A 14,930-nucleotide genomic window follows, 5' to 3' on the forward strand; every position below is an offset into this window, starting at 1 on the left:
GTCCCAACTCTCACATCCATACATGACCACTGGAAAAACCATAGCCTTGACTACACAAACCTCTGTTGGCAAAGTAATGCCTCTGCTTTTTAATATGCTGTCATAACTTTTCTTCCATGGAGCAAGAGTCTTTTAATTTCATGGCTTCAGTCACCATCTGCAGTGATTTTGGAGCCCAAAAAAATAAAGTGTCATTGTTTCCATTGTTTCCCCATCTATTTGCCATGAAGTGATGGGACCAGATGCTATGATCTTCATTTTCTGAATGTTGAGCTTTAAGCCAACTTTTTCACTCTCCTCTTTCACTTTCATCAAGAGGCTTTTTAGCTCCTCTTCACTTTCTGCCATAAGTGTGGTGTTGTCTGCATATCTGAGGTTATTGATATTTCTCCCGACAATCTTGATTCCAGCTTGTGCTTTATCCAGCCCAGCGTTTCTCATGATGTACTCTGCATATAAGTTAAATAAGCAGGGTGACAATGTACAGCCTTGACGCACTCCTTTCCCAATTTGGATCCAGTTTGTTGTTTCATGTCCAGTTCTAGAAGAAGTTCTGTTGCTTCTTGACCTCCATACAAATTTCTCATCAGCCAGGTAAGGTGGTCTGGTATTCCCATCTCTTGAAGAATTTTCCACAGTTTGTTGTGATCGACAGAGTTTAAGGCTTTGGCATAGTCAATAAAGCAGAAGTAAATGCTTTTCTGGAACTCTCTTGCTTTGTGGATGATCCAACGGATGTTGGCAATTAGATCTCTGGTTCCTTTGCCTTTTCTTAATCCAGCTTGAACATCTGAAAGTTCACGGTTCATGTACTATTGAAGCCTGGCTTGGAGAATTTTGAGCATTACTTTACTAGTGTGTGAGATGACTGCAATTGTGTGGTAGTTTGGAACATTCTTTGGCATTGCCTTTCTTTGGGATTGGAATGAAAACTGACTTTTTCCAGTCTTGTGGCCACTGCTGAGTTTTCCAAATTTGCTGGCATATTGAGTGCAGCACTTTCACAGCATCATCTTTTAGGATTTGAAATAGCTCAACTGGAATTCCATCACCTCCTCCACTAGCTTTATTCATAGAGATGCTTCCTAAGGCCCACTTGACTTCCTTCCCATTCCAGGATGACTGGTTCTAGGTGAGTGATCACACCATCGTGATTATCTGGGTCGTGAAGATCCTTTTTGTACAGTTCTTCTGTGTATTCTTGCCACCTCTTCTTAATATCTTCTGCTTCTGTTAGGTCCATACCATCTCTGTCCTTTATTGAGCCCATCTTTGCATGAAAAGTTCCCTTGGTATCTCTAATTTTCTTGTAGTCTTTCCCATTCTATTGTTTTCCTCTGTTTCTTTGCACTGGTCACTGAGGAAGGCTTTCTTATCTCTCCTTGCTATTCTTTGGAATGCTGCATTCAGATGCTTATATCTTTCCTTTCTCCTTTTCCTTTCTCTTCTCTTCTTTTCTCAGCTATTTGTAAGGCCTCCTCAGACAACCATTTTGCCTTTTTGCGTTTCTTTTTCTTGGAGATGGTACACTGTCCCCTGTACAATGTCACGAACCTCCATCCATAGTTCTTCAGGCACTCTGTCTATCACATCTAATCCCCTGAATCTATTTCTCACTTCCACTGTATAATGTAAGGGATTTGATTTAGGTCACACCTGAATGGTCTACTGGTTTTCCCTGCTTTCTTCAATTTAAGTCTGACTTTGGCAATAAGGAGCTCATGATCTGATATGTAAGGATAAATACCCAATAACGGGCAAGAAAAGACTGAGAAGGAGCGGGGGAGGATATGCCATCCCAGACATGAGGCCAGACTCTAAATGCTGGCCTGATAAACACACTATTGAGTTAGGAGTGAGCAAACAGACCCTGCCCCGGAATCGAAATGCCGGAAGCAGTCACCATCTGGAGGAGAATTTCATTTATGACAGAAGAGGTAGGTAAACTCAGTAGAAAGGATGGGTTAGTTACTAAGTGGTGCTGGTACAATAGACAGCCATCTGTGAGAAGCCTGTGTGTAGTGTGTCAGCGTTAGAGCCAGACGGGTTAAGTGAGTAAATGCAGGAACCAAAGAAGCGACAAAAACCGCCATATGTAGTCAGCACATAGGTAATATACAGCCAGGAACGTCTTGCCTCAAGCCGAATACCCTGAAGCTATACGAGAGGGGTAGATCTGTTTGACTTTGTAGGAATATTAATGTTCTGTGGGAAAAGAAGCCATGAACAAACAACATGAAAATAATAAATTTGGAAAAATAAATATTTGTAAAGCAGATGACAGAGGAATGATGAATATCTATAATAGACCAAAGGCTCCTGGAAATGGACAACAGATTTTTAAGAGCCAGCAGGAAAGTGGACAGAAATAAGCAATTCACAGAAGAGCGATTCACCAACAAACACATGAAGACATTTCAGTTCAGAAGCCGTGGGGGAAATGCCGATTCAAGCACGGCTGACACAGGGCTCCCCCCAAGGCATAGACACTGAAAAGGAGCCTGGCGGTCCTGGGAGTAGGAGGGGTGGGGGACCTTTGTACGCTGACAGCAGAAAGGAGAATCATCTCCTCACCTGGGAAAGCAGTCTGAAAACTGCAGACATGATTAAAAAGACAAGTGGATGTCAGTTCCCTGATGAAGACTTTTTGCAATAAAAATAAAACCTTCATTGCAGGGAATTCGTGTTCACAGCTCTTGTGCTGCTATGGAAAATGAAGCGGATGCTATTATAGGTGAATGGTTCTGTCTTTACTATGCTCCCGAACTACATGCCTGACACCGTTAAGATACCATGACAATAAAACCCGAGCTGTAGCCCTAATGGAAGTTTAATTCTTGTAAAGGAGACAGAAGACAAGAAAATACGTATATTAAAATGTTAGGTAGTAGGAAGTAGTAAGATCACAAATAATTCAGGCGATAAAAGGAAATTCAGGGCTTCCCTGGTAAAGAATGACTCCGTGGTAAAGAATCCACCTGCCAATGCAAGAAAGACGGGTTTGATCCCCGACTGGGGAAGATCCCACACCAGTTCAGTTCAGTCGCTCAGTCGTGTCCGACTCTTTTGACCCCATGGACTGCAGCACACCAGGCTTCCCTGTCCATCACCAACTCCTGGAGTTTGCTCAAACTGATGTCCATCGAGTTGGTGATGCCATCCAGCCATCTAATCCTCTGTCGTCCCCTTCTCCTCCCGCCCTCAGTCTTTCCCAGCATCAGGGTCTTTTCCAGTGAGTCAGTTCTTTGCACCAGGTGGCCGAAGAACTGGAGCTTCAGCTTCAGCCTCAGTCCTTCCAGTAACTATGCAGGACTGGTCTCCTTTAGGGTGGACTGGTTTGATTTCCTTCCAGTCCAAGGGACTCTCAAGCGTCTTCTCCAGCACCACAGTTCAAAAGCATCAGAAGCATCCCGCATGCCGAGAAGCAACTAAGCCCATGGTCCGCAGCTACTGAGCCTGTGCTCCAGAGCCCAGGAGCTGCGAGCACGAGGCCAGGAGCCTCAGCTGCTGAAGCCCGCGCCCTAGAGCGCGCCCTAGAGCCTGGGCTCTGCAGCAAAATAAGTCGCTGCGGTGCGAAGCCCCCACAGCACAACCAGCGAGTACCCCCCACTTGCCGCAATTGGAGAAAAGCTCACATTTAGCAACCAAGACCCAGCACAGTCAGAAATAATAATAAATAAATAAATTCAAAACGGAAATTAAGAAAGCAATTCCATCTAAAACAACATCTAAAAGAATTAAATACTTAGGAACAAATTCACCTACTTGGTGAAAGCCTTGTGCGCTAGAAACTGCAAAACACTGCTGAAGAGAATTAAAAAGAAATAAACGGGAAGACATCCCGAATTCACAGACAGGAAGACTCAATATTGTCAAGATATCAGCAGTGCCCAAAGCAATCTACAAATTCAGCACAATCTCTGAAAAGTCCAACAGCCCTTTCCCACAGTAGAAAAGCCACTCATCAAATTGATATGGAATTGCAAAGGGCTCCAAATAGCCAAAACACTCCTGCAGAAGAATAAGTTGGAGGATCCACATTTCCCGACTTCAAAACATACCACAGGGGACTTCCCTTGTGGTCCAGTGGTCAGGACTTTGCCTTCCGATGCAGGGGGTGGAGGTTCAGTCCCCAGTTGGGACACCAAGATTCCACACACCTCACAGCCAAAAACCAAAGCAGAAAACAGAAGCGATACTGTAACAAATTCAATAAAGACTTGAAAAATTATTTTTAAAAAATTACCACAAAGCTACAGTAATTAAAACAGTTTGGTACTGGCACAGGAGCAGATGAATACAAGCATGGAGAGCCCAGAAACAAACCCTCACAAGTATGGTCAAGTGACTTTTGACAAAACTGCCCAGACCATTTAACTGGGGAAAGGACCGACTTTTCAACAAATGGCGCTAGGAAGATTGGATATCTACATGCAAATGAATGAAGTTGGCCCCTTACCTTACACCATATACAAAAATTAACTCAAAATGCATCAGAGACCTCAGTGTAAGAGCTAGGGCTCTAAGAAAACATGGAGGTAGATATCCATGACCTGAGGTTAGCCACAGTTTTCTTAAATAGGACACCAAAAGCACAAGCCACAAAGGAAAACATCAATTTAAATTCTGAAAAATTTAGGACATTTGTCCTTCAGAGGACACTATCAAGAAAATTAAAAGACAACTCACAATATGAGAGAAACGTATTTGCAAGTCTTGTATCTGGTAAGTCTAATAACCAGAATACATCGAGAACTCTTACAACCTGGCAATAATAAGAAAAAGCCTAATTAAAACAGGGGCAAAGGGTCTGAATGGGCATTTCCCCAGTGAAGACACACAAATGGCCAATGAGCAAAGCTTCACAGGTACAGAGGTGATGGAATGTTCTGGAATTAGGTCTTGCTGATGGGTGATGCTGACACAACTCTGCATATACTGAAAACCACAGAATGATGTGGTTTAAGTGGGAGGATTTTGTGGTATGTGAATTACATCTCAGCTTAAAGTTCTTAAAAAGAAAGAGAATGAAGAGAGGTGCCGGAGGCATTGTGTTATAGCCACTCTTCCACAGGCGTTTGCAGCAGAGATCGGTGCCTATCATTCTTCGTAAACTATACTGAATTATACCTCAATAAAAAGTAAAGGGAAAAACATAACAACAACAACAAAAGGTGTATGGGATAGTCGCTAATGAAGTGCAAGAGGATTGCACTTGATAGTAACCTCTGTTGTTCAGTCGCTCAGTCGAATCGACTCTTTGTGACCCCAGGGACTGCAGCACTCCAGACCTCCCTGTCCTTCAGTGTCTCCCAGAGTTTGCTCAAACACATGTCCATTGAGTCGGTGATGCCATCCAACCATCTCATCCTCTGTCACCCGCTTCTCCTCATGCCTCCAATCCTTCCCAGCATCAGGGTCTTTTCCAGTGAGTCAGTTTTTCACATCAGGTGGCCAAAGTATTGGAGCTTCAGCTTCAGCATCAGTCCTTCCAATGAATAATAGTAACCTAGGAAAGGAAAAAAGAATTTAAATCAAACCTGTGATCAATCAACACTGGAAATTAGAACTTCAACCAATAAAGATGGGGTGGAAAAATGGAGTTTGGTAGAGTTCTCCTTTACAGCTTCCCTGGGGGCTCAGACTGTAAAGAATCTGCCTGCGATGCCGGAGAGTCGGGTTTGATCCCTGGGTCGGGAAGGTCCCCTGGAGCAGGAAGTGGCACCCACTGCAGTATTCTTGCTGGAGCATCCCGTGGACGGAGGAGCCTGGCGGGCTGCAGTCCATGGGGTCGCAAAGAGTCAGACACGGCTGAGCGACTAACACAGGGCATAGCACAGAGTTATCTTTTAAGACACAGAAGCTCAGGAACTACTTTAGCATCTATTAGAATCTGTATCGGAGCAGGCAATGGCACCCCACTCCAGTACTCTTGCCTGGGAAATCCCATGGACGGAGAAGCCTGGCGGGCTGCAGTCCATGGGGTCGCTAGGAGTCAGATACAACTGAACGACTTCACTTTGACTTTTCACTTTCATGCACTGGAGAAGGAAATGGCAACCCACTCCAGTGTTCTTGCCTGGAGAATCCCAGGGACGGGGAGCCTGGCGGGCTGCCATCTATGGGGTTGCACAGAATCGGACATGACTGAAGCGACTTAGCAGCAGCAGCAGCAGCAGAATCTGTATTTAGATTAAGACCAAGTCTCAAAGGGAAAACAGATGAGGACTAAGCAGGAAAGTGAAAGATTCAACATTTGAGGAAAGAGATTACTCCTTGAATGGGGAGCTCTTAACACTGGGCTAGAGGGGTACACGGACACGGCAGGTGAACTAGAGGCTGGAGGGTCCCAAGGTGTGAGGGTCTCACGAGCATTAAGAATAAGTGGCAAGATGGCTGTTGTGAAGAAGAAATGTTGGGGCTTCCCTGGTGGTTCAATACAACCAAATAAATAAATATCAATATTAAAAAAGAAAGAAGAAATGTTACAGAAATATCTACTGTAAATGGCCTTTCCATGAACACCTAATATCTGAAATTTAACTGTACAAAGCACAAAAAAGTCTCTATCTGACCTACAAATCAGCTGTAAGTGAAAGGCCTGCAAGTTTTTTCCCAAAGCACGTGAAGAAGCTCGATACAGAAATCATGGGACTTATGGTGGAGAGATATAATTTGGTTTCAAATATGAGGAGCTCCCGGAGAGGACTCAGGTGACCAGGAAGACAGTGTCTCGCGTCCAGAAGCCTTGTGCTGCACACCTAGCTATTGGACGATCTCCTGTGTGCGGTCTATTTCCCAAGCCTTACGAAGACCAGATTTCATTTTTAACTGGGGCATGGTTGCATTCCCAGCTCCTGGGAAGTCAGGACAGCTGCTTGTCTCTGGTCTGTTCTGCCCGCTAGGCTGTGGGCTTCTGGAGGCCCAGGGCTTTGTGCCAGCAGGGACGTGGAGACCGTGGGTGTTTACAGGGATGTCTGTGTGATCCTGGAGCGGGTTGCCACTTCCTCCTCCAGGGGGTCCTCCCGACCGAAGGCCGAATACGCAGCTCCTTCATTGCAGACAGATTCTTCACTACTACACGAGTAAAAGTGACGGTGACTATCCAGTTAAGGTGTGGGCGGGTACTTAGGGTACATGATGCCTCAGTAAAAACCGGTAACGTGAAGAAACAGCATTTTTTTTAGCATACTGCTACTCCTGTGAGTTTGAGACTCACACACAGGAAATAAGCTTAAACACTTTTTGACCACCATGCACACTTTGTCCTGGGGGCTGCTGAGGCCGGAGGGTTGGGGTTCGGTTAAACAGTGGGAGACGCGGCGCTGGGACCGCAGAGGTGCCCTGGGGGAGATCACAGATCTCGGCGTGCTGGCCCGGCCCAGCACCTGCCCAGGCCCTGGTCCCCGAGCTCTCCTTCGCCTGCTCGGCCCCCAGCCCGCTGCCCATTCCAGCCGCCCACGGCTGCAGGTGGAAGGGATTCGCACAGTCCCCACGCCTGCTCCATGACCGATGCCCGGAGAAGCGGTGGGCAGAGGGGCCCCCGAGGGTTCCGACAGCGCCTGGGCCACCTGACACGGGGCCTGGGGCAGCGGGAGGCGCGAGCGGGTCCAGGGGCTCCAGGGGGAGCAGCACCGCCAGGACCCGCCTCGCCGCCCCTTCCCTCCCTCCACCCGCGCTGAGGCCCTCGCCACCTGGGGGGTGCCCGGACTGCCTCTTCACGGGGGGTCTGGGCAGCAGCCCATCCCCAGCCCTCAGGCCTCCACCACACTGAGCAGCCCTCCTGCTTGCAAAGGCCCGCATGCTCCCCCGTTTCTCCTGGGACCCTCCAGTGAAGCCCCCGTTCACCCCACTCCTCTCTGCCTCCTGCCACCCCTGGGCTGCTGCTGCCCGCGGGTCAGCAGGGACTGAGCATCCAGGGTGCCAGGCCTCAGCGGGTGTGGCCAGGGCCCCGGCCACCCTGGCCCTTCCCGGAGAGCTGAGCTCTGCCCTTCCATGCCCCTCTGAGCACTCCCCACCCCCGCGACCCCTCACGGCCCAGCGAAGGTGGACCCCAGGCATCCGTCTCCTAATCCTGCGAGGACCCCTTCCCCACCGGCAGGTGGTGATTCTGGCCCCACCGGGGCCGCGTGTGTCTGAAGGGCTGCATTTGCCCACAGTGCGCGACTCTGGAGGCCATGAGGGTCTCTGTGGAGAAGCCCACGGTTTTTGTTCAGTTGGTAAGTTGTGTCCAGCTCTTTGCAGCCTACAGACTGTAGCCAGGCTCCTCTGTCCTTCACTATCTTCCCGAGTTTGCTCAAACTCGTGTCCACTAAGTGGGTGATGCCATTTAACCATCCCATCCTCTGGGACCCCTTCTTTTGCTTCAGTCTTTCCCAGCATTTGGAGAAGGAAATGGCAACCCACTCCAGTATCCTTCCTGGAAAATTTCAAGGACTGAGGAGCCTGGCAGGCTACCGTCCATAGGGTTCCAAAGAGTCAGACTAACTTAACTTAACTAACTTAACTTTAACTAACTTCCCAGCATCAGGCTCTTTTCCAGTGAGTCAGCTCTTCGCATCAGGTGGCCAAAATATTGGAGCTTCAGCATCAGTTCTTCCAGCGACTGTTCAGGGTTGATTTTCTTTAGGATCGACTCCTTTGATCTCTTTGCTGTCTAAGGGACTCTCAAGAGTCTGTCAGCACTGCAATTCAAAAGCATCAATTCTTCAGGGCTCAGCTTTCTTTATGGTCCAAATCTCACATCCATATACGACTACTGGAAAAACCATAGCTTTAACTAGACATACCTTTGTCAACAAAGTGATATCTCTGCTTTTAAATACACATCTAGGTTTGTCATAACTTTTCTTTCAAGGAGCAAGCATCTTTTAACTTCATGGCTGTAGCCACCATCCACAGTGATTTGGGAGCCAGAGAAAATAAAATCAGTCACTGTTTCCACTTTTCCCTCATCTATTTGCCATAAAGTGATGGGACCAGATGCCATGATCTTAGTTTTTTGAATGTTGAGTTTAAGACAGGTTTTTCGCTCTCCTCTTTCACATTCATCAAGAGGCTTTTTAGTTCTTCTTCACTTTCTGCCATAAGGGTGGTGTCATCTGCATATCTGAGGTTATTGATATTTCTCCCGGCAATCTTGATTCCAGCTTGTGCTCTGCCAGCCCAGCATTTCTCATGATGTACTCTGCATATAAGTTAAACAAGCAGGGTGACAATATACAGCCTTGACGCACTCCTTTTCCTATTTGGAACCAGTCTGTTGTTCCATGTCCAGTTCTAACTGTTGCTTCCTGACCTGCATATAGGTTTCTCAAGAGGCAGGTCAGGTGGTCTGGAATTCCCATCTCTTTCAGAATTTTCCACAGTTTATTGTGATCCACACAGTCAAAGGCTTTGGCATAGTCAATAAAGCAGAAATAGATGTTTTTCTGGAACTCTCGTGCTTTTTCAATGATCCAGCGGATGTTGGCAATTTGATCTCTGAAATGTTCCCTAGGTATCTCCAATTTTCTTGACGAGATCTCTAGTCTTTCCCATTCTGTTGCTTTCCTTTACTTCTTTGTACTGTTCATTGAAGAAGGCCTTCTTATCGCTCCTTGCTATTCTCTGGAACTCTGTGTTCAGTTGGGTATATCTTTCCATTTCTCCCTTGCCTTTCATGTCTCTTCTTTCCTCAGCTATTTGTAAAGCCTCTTCAGACACCACTTTGCCTTCTTGCGTTTTTTCTTTCTTTGGTATGGTTTTGGTCACCACCTGCTGTACAATGTTCTGAACCTCGTCCATAGTTCTTCAGGCACTCTGTCTACCAGATCTAATCCTTTGAATCTATTTGCCACTTCCACCGTACAGTCATAAGGGATTTGCTTTAGGTCACACCTGAATAACCTAGTGGTTTTCCCTACTTTCTCAATTTAAGCCTGAATTCTGCAATAAGGAGCTCACGATCTGAGCCGCAGTCAGCTCCAGGTGCTGTGTCCACAGTTTCTGACTATATAGAGCTTCTCCATCTTCAGCTGCAAAAAATATAATCTGATTTCAGTACTATCTGATGATGTCCATGTGTAGAGTCGTCTCGTGTGTTATTGGAAAAGGATGTTCGCTATGACCAGCGTGTTCTCCTGACAAAGCTCTGTTGGCCTTCGCCCTGCTCCATTTTGTATGCCAAGGCCAAACCTGCCTGTTACTCCAGGTACCTCTCGACATCCACCTTTGTGTCCCAGCCCTTATGATGAAAGGGGCATCTTTTCTCGGTGTTAGCTCTAGAAGGGAGGTCATCATGGAACCGTTCAACTTCATCTTCTTTGGCATCAGTGGTTGGGTCATGGACTCGGATTACTGTCATGTTGAATGGTTTGCCTTGGAAACGAACAGAGATCCTCCTGCCGTTTTTTGAGACTGCATCCAAGTGCTGCATTTCGGACTCTTGTTAACTGCGAGCGCTACTCCATTTCTTCTGAGGGATTCCTGCCCGCAGTAGATATAATGGTTAGCTGAGTTAAATCCACTCATCCCAGTCCATTTTAGTTCACTGATTCCTACGATGCTGGCGTTCTCGCTCTTGCCATCTCCTGCTTGACCACATCCAATCACGTTGATCCATGGACGTAACTTCCAGGTGCCTGAGCAACAGCGCTCTTGACGGCATCCGACTCCACCTCCGTCACCCGCCACACGCCCAGCGGACGGGCCTCCGCGTGCCCAGCCTCTTCATTCTTTCGGAAGCTGTTAGCTGCTGCCCTCCGCCCTTCCCCAGCAGCATCCTGGACGCCTTCCGACCCGGGGGGCTCCCCTTCCAGGGTCGCGTCTTTCTGACTTTTCACACTGTCCATGGGCTTCTCCAGGCAAGAGCTCTGGAGTGGGCTGCCATTTCCTCTTCCAGTGGGCCACGTTTTCTCAGAATTCTTCACTACAGCCCGTCCACCTTGGCTTCTTTTCCGGACGCCGCGGCTCATAGCTTCAGTGAGGGCGCAAGCCCGTTCCCCGGGGCAGGGCGGTGACCGTCGAGCGGAAGCAGCGGGTCAGCCGCGGACGCGGCGCCGTTGCGGCTCGCTGCCGCCAGGGGGCGCGCCGGTCGCGGGCTGGGCTGCGCCACGAAGCGCGCGGCGGGCGCGGGGCGCGCGGGCGCGGGAAAGAAGGGCGCTCTCCACGCGGACACCCGGCTCGCGGCCGGCGCTCCCGGGCGAGGAGCGAGAGGAGTAGGTGGGACGCGCCGCCCAACCGTCCCAGTGCCCGCAGCCTCCCAGATCAGGAGCCCTCCTGGGGAGAAGACACCAAGGCGCTCCGTTTACTCCGCAGAACTAGGTAGAGCGAGCTGCGGCCCACCCCAGGGGCGGTGCCCACCCCGGCCCGAGCGTCCTAAGCGCCGTCCTCGGCCTCTCAGGCCCCGGTGCCCAGCCCTCCCTTGGGCAGCCCCTGCTCTGCTCTGCGCTGCTGCAGTGCCCTCCTGGCTGACCTCTGCCCCCCCCCCCCCCGCCCTGCGCTGTGTGCTCTCCACGCAGCAGCCAGAGAGGGGCCAGAACCCAGGTCCCATCCTGTCACTCAGGGGATGGAATCCACTCAAACTCGAAATCCCTGCAATGGCCGCCAGGCCTGTGTGCCCCCCCCCCCGCCCCCTCCGCCCTCCTCTCCAGACACTCTGCGCCCCCAGCACACCCGGGATGTCTGCCTGGATCGGCCTCTGCTCACAGATCCCGGTCAGCCAGAAGCCCCGCCCCGCCCACTGAGATGCAGATCTGGCATCCACAGTATTTACTTTATTATTTGCTGATGGGGCCACGGAATACTGCCACCCGCCCTCATGAGCGCCATCCAGAAGGGCCCTGGGGCTTAAATAATCATCTGGAGGGCCCAGGTGAGCTTCCTCGGCAGAGTCCAGGCCAAACCCCAGCGCCTACCTGCGGCCTCTTTCTGATCTGTGCCTCCCCTTGACCCCAACCTGGCTGGGAGAAAGCTGCCCCGCCCCTGCCTTCTCAACCCACACAGCAGGTCACTTAGGGTTTCGCTAACATAGGCAGAAGGTAGAGGGGAGCAGGGGAGAAGGCAATGGCATCTCACTCCAGTGTTCTTGCCTGGAGAATCCCAGGGACAGGGGAGCCTGGTGGGCTGCCCTCTATGGGGTCGCACAGAGTTGGACACGACTGAAGCGACTTAGCAGCAGCAGCAGCAGCAGAGGGGAGCAGACGGAGCAGCAGAGTAATCCACTGGAGGTTATGGTCCAGGCTTCTGAGCCTCCCAGAGTTCTCAGGAAGCACCCCTGCTGACTCTCCATCCATCCAACCATCTTGCTGTCCAGTCATCCACCCCACACAGTCATCCATCCATCTATCCACCCTTCTACCCATCCACCCTTCTGTCCATCCGTCCATCCACCCTTCTGTCCATCCGTCCACCCAGTCACCTTCCTGACCACTCGTCCACTTGCACACTCATTCATCCTTCTCTCCACTCATCTTCCTGTCCATCCTTCTAGCCTCCACCCATCCAGCCATCTTCCTGTCCATGCATCAATCCCAAACATCCACCCGCCCACCCTCCCACCCACCCATCCAGTTCTGACCCATTCCGCCCTCCAGGCATCTGTCCGTGCCACTCGTCCATCTGTCGTCCACCCATCCAGTCATCTGCCTGTACTCATTTGTTTGGTTGTTTTGAGGCGTCTCAGCTCATTAGGGTGTAAGGAGCTGTCTGTCAGTCCCTGTGCTCTGTCCAATCCCCCTTTCTGTCCCATAATTATATCTCAGGCTTAGGCAGGGTCCACAACATTCAGGCATCTAAACATCCCGGACAGTTTGAAATGTCCATCTCGCAGCCAGTTTCAGCCCTCCGCTTTCCCTCACGAATCCCACTGCTGGCCACACCTGTGACTCCCAGGCTCTGAACTGCGGCGGGGTCGGGCCTGCTCACTTGCTCCAGCACTCGCGCGAGAAGATCGCCGACCTCCTTCTCCCGGGCCTCGGCCTTCTTGTTTTGGGGGCAAGAAGGTGAGGTGGGGGGGCAAGGAAAACTGTAGCGGGGCCCGTTCCCGCTCCTGGGCTCTGGCCAGGCCTCATCACCCCTGCAGTCTGACGCCCCTGCAGCAGTGGGGGCCATTCGTGGCTGTCCTGGGGCGCAGTCAGCCTCAGCTGGACCCCACCTCTGCTGAGCCCCCAGCAGCAGTCCCTGGCTGCAGGCCCTTCTCCACAGTGGCAGCCCCTAGTCACCGCCTGCGCCCCTGAGGCTCTCCTCCCCAGCCTCCCCTGACCCTCACAGGCCTCCGCCCTGCCCTGTGCCCTGGGAGGCTGGCTCCCACGCCAGCTAGTTTCCGGCTGGATCAGCCTGAGGCAGACACGAACAAGTGCCCAAGGCAGGGGGCTCCCTGGTAGTTTAGGTCATCTTCCCAAGCTCCCGCCCAGCTTTAGTGCCCAGCCTCTGGCAGCGGCCGTGCCCCTCCGTGACTTCGGCCACTGGGGAGTCCTGCTCCGTGGGCCCAGCTCCTCGTGGGTTCCAGAAACATTAGCTGCTACCCTCGTCCTTTGAGCTCAAAAGACGGTGACTGTCCTGTTTGCGAGCCTCCAATGCCCCTCCATCTCCCCTCTGCTCCCCAAGGCGGCTCCACCTCTCCATAAATAGCGCCTTTGGTAAAGAGTCTGTATCCAAAATGTCTGGAGTGAACACGGCTTCCCGACTGACCCTGTAACCAGTCGCCAGAGCTCACCTGCTGACACGGGCAGGAGTCAGTCTGTCCGTGGAAGGAAGAGACCCAGGGGGTGGGGCCGCGGAGGGCGGGATGTGAGGCTGGTGGCACCTGCTGGTGGGTGCACGCAGGCAGGGCTGGGGTCGGCCCTTGCGGCCGAGTCGCGAGGGGAAGCCCTGAGGGCTTGTTACAGGCTGTTGGCCAAAGCAGAACCAGGCTGGGGATTTGAGACCTTCACGCAGCTCCCCGCTCTGAGTCAGGCCATAGACCCCCAAGCTCCGTGATGGGGAGGGTCTGGGTCCCCCCGAGGAAGGCTGCTGCTGTGGGGCGTCACGTGTCCACCACAGACCTTTCCCCAGGCCTGTCCCAGAGGACCGGGGCCACCAACCACGTGAGCCGGGGAAGAACAGGCACGTGCCCTGGGGGTGTCCACATGCTGGCCCCTTGGGCCTCCACGTGCCGCCGTGTCAGAGGGGAGGCTTTGGGAGCTCAAGTGACGGAAGAGTCTGGCCCGAGTCCGTTTCAGGGTGAGGCCAGTGGGCCACGGTCACTCCTCGGGCTCCTGAGCTCAGGCAGACACGGCACAGGGGTGATGGGCTCCTGCTGTCGGGAAGGAGAGCGGAGAAGCCACTTTAGGGAAACTCAGGTCTTCTCTCAGTACTCCAGACCCCAGGTGTCCTTTCCGGGCCTCGGCAGTCTCCCTCTGGATGTCCTGCCATTCAACTCGGTCCCGATACTGTCTGCCCCAAACGGCACAGATCCCACAGGCTGAGGGCTCAGCTTGCAAGACGGCCTCGTCCCCCGTGTACTGAGTGCAAGTCCAGCTTGTCACCGGTGCTTCTGACTCCCAGGCTTCTATGTCAGGGGCCCCATGATGCTCTCTTCAGGTTCAGTAATTGGTGGATTGGCTCACAAAGATGAGGGGGATGTTTCCTTACATTTACTAATTTCCAGTAGTCGTGTGAGAGTTGGACCACAAAGAAGGCTGAGCTCCAAAGAACTGATGTTTGGCATTGTGGTCCTGGAGAAAACTCTCGAGTGTCCCTTGGACTGCAAAAGGATCAAACCAGTCCATCTAACGGAAACCAGTCCTGAATGTTCACTGGAAGGACTGATGCTGAAGCTGAAGCTCCAGGACTTTGGCCACCTGATGCCAAGAGCCAGCTCACTGGAAAAGGACCTGATCCTGGGAAAGATTGGCGGCTGGAGGAGAAGGGCGTGACGAGACGGTTGGATGGCATCACTGACTCGATGG

General features: G+C 51.4%; 1 pseudogene; it reads right to left on the minus strand.

The window, feature by feature from the left end:
- Window positions 1-1,661: 1,661 nt before the first annotated feature.
- On the minus strand, window positions 1,662-10,832 carry LOC120875676 (annotated as a pseudogene).
- Window positions 10,833-14,930: the final 4,098 nt, after the last annotated feature.

This window comes from Oryx dammah, unplaced genomic scaffold, assembly GCF_014754425.2.
Source record: "Oryx dammah isolate SB20612 unplaced genomic scaffold, SCBI_Odam_1.1 HiC_scaffold_16, whole genome shotgun sequence".
Lineage (NCBI taxonomy): Eukaryota > Metazoa > Chordata > Mammalia > Artiodactyla > Bovidae > Oryx > Oryx dammah.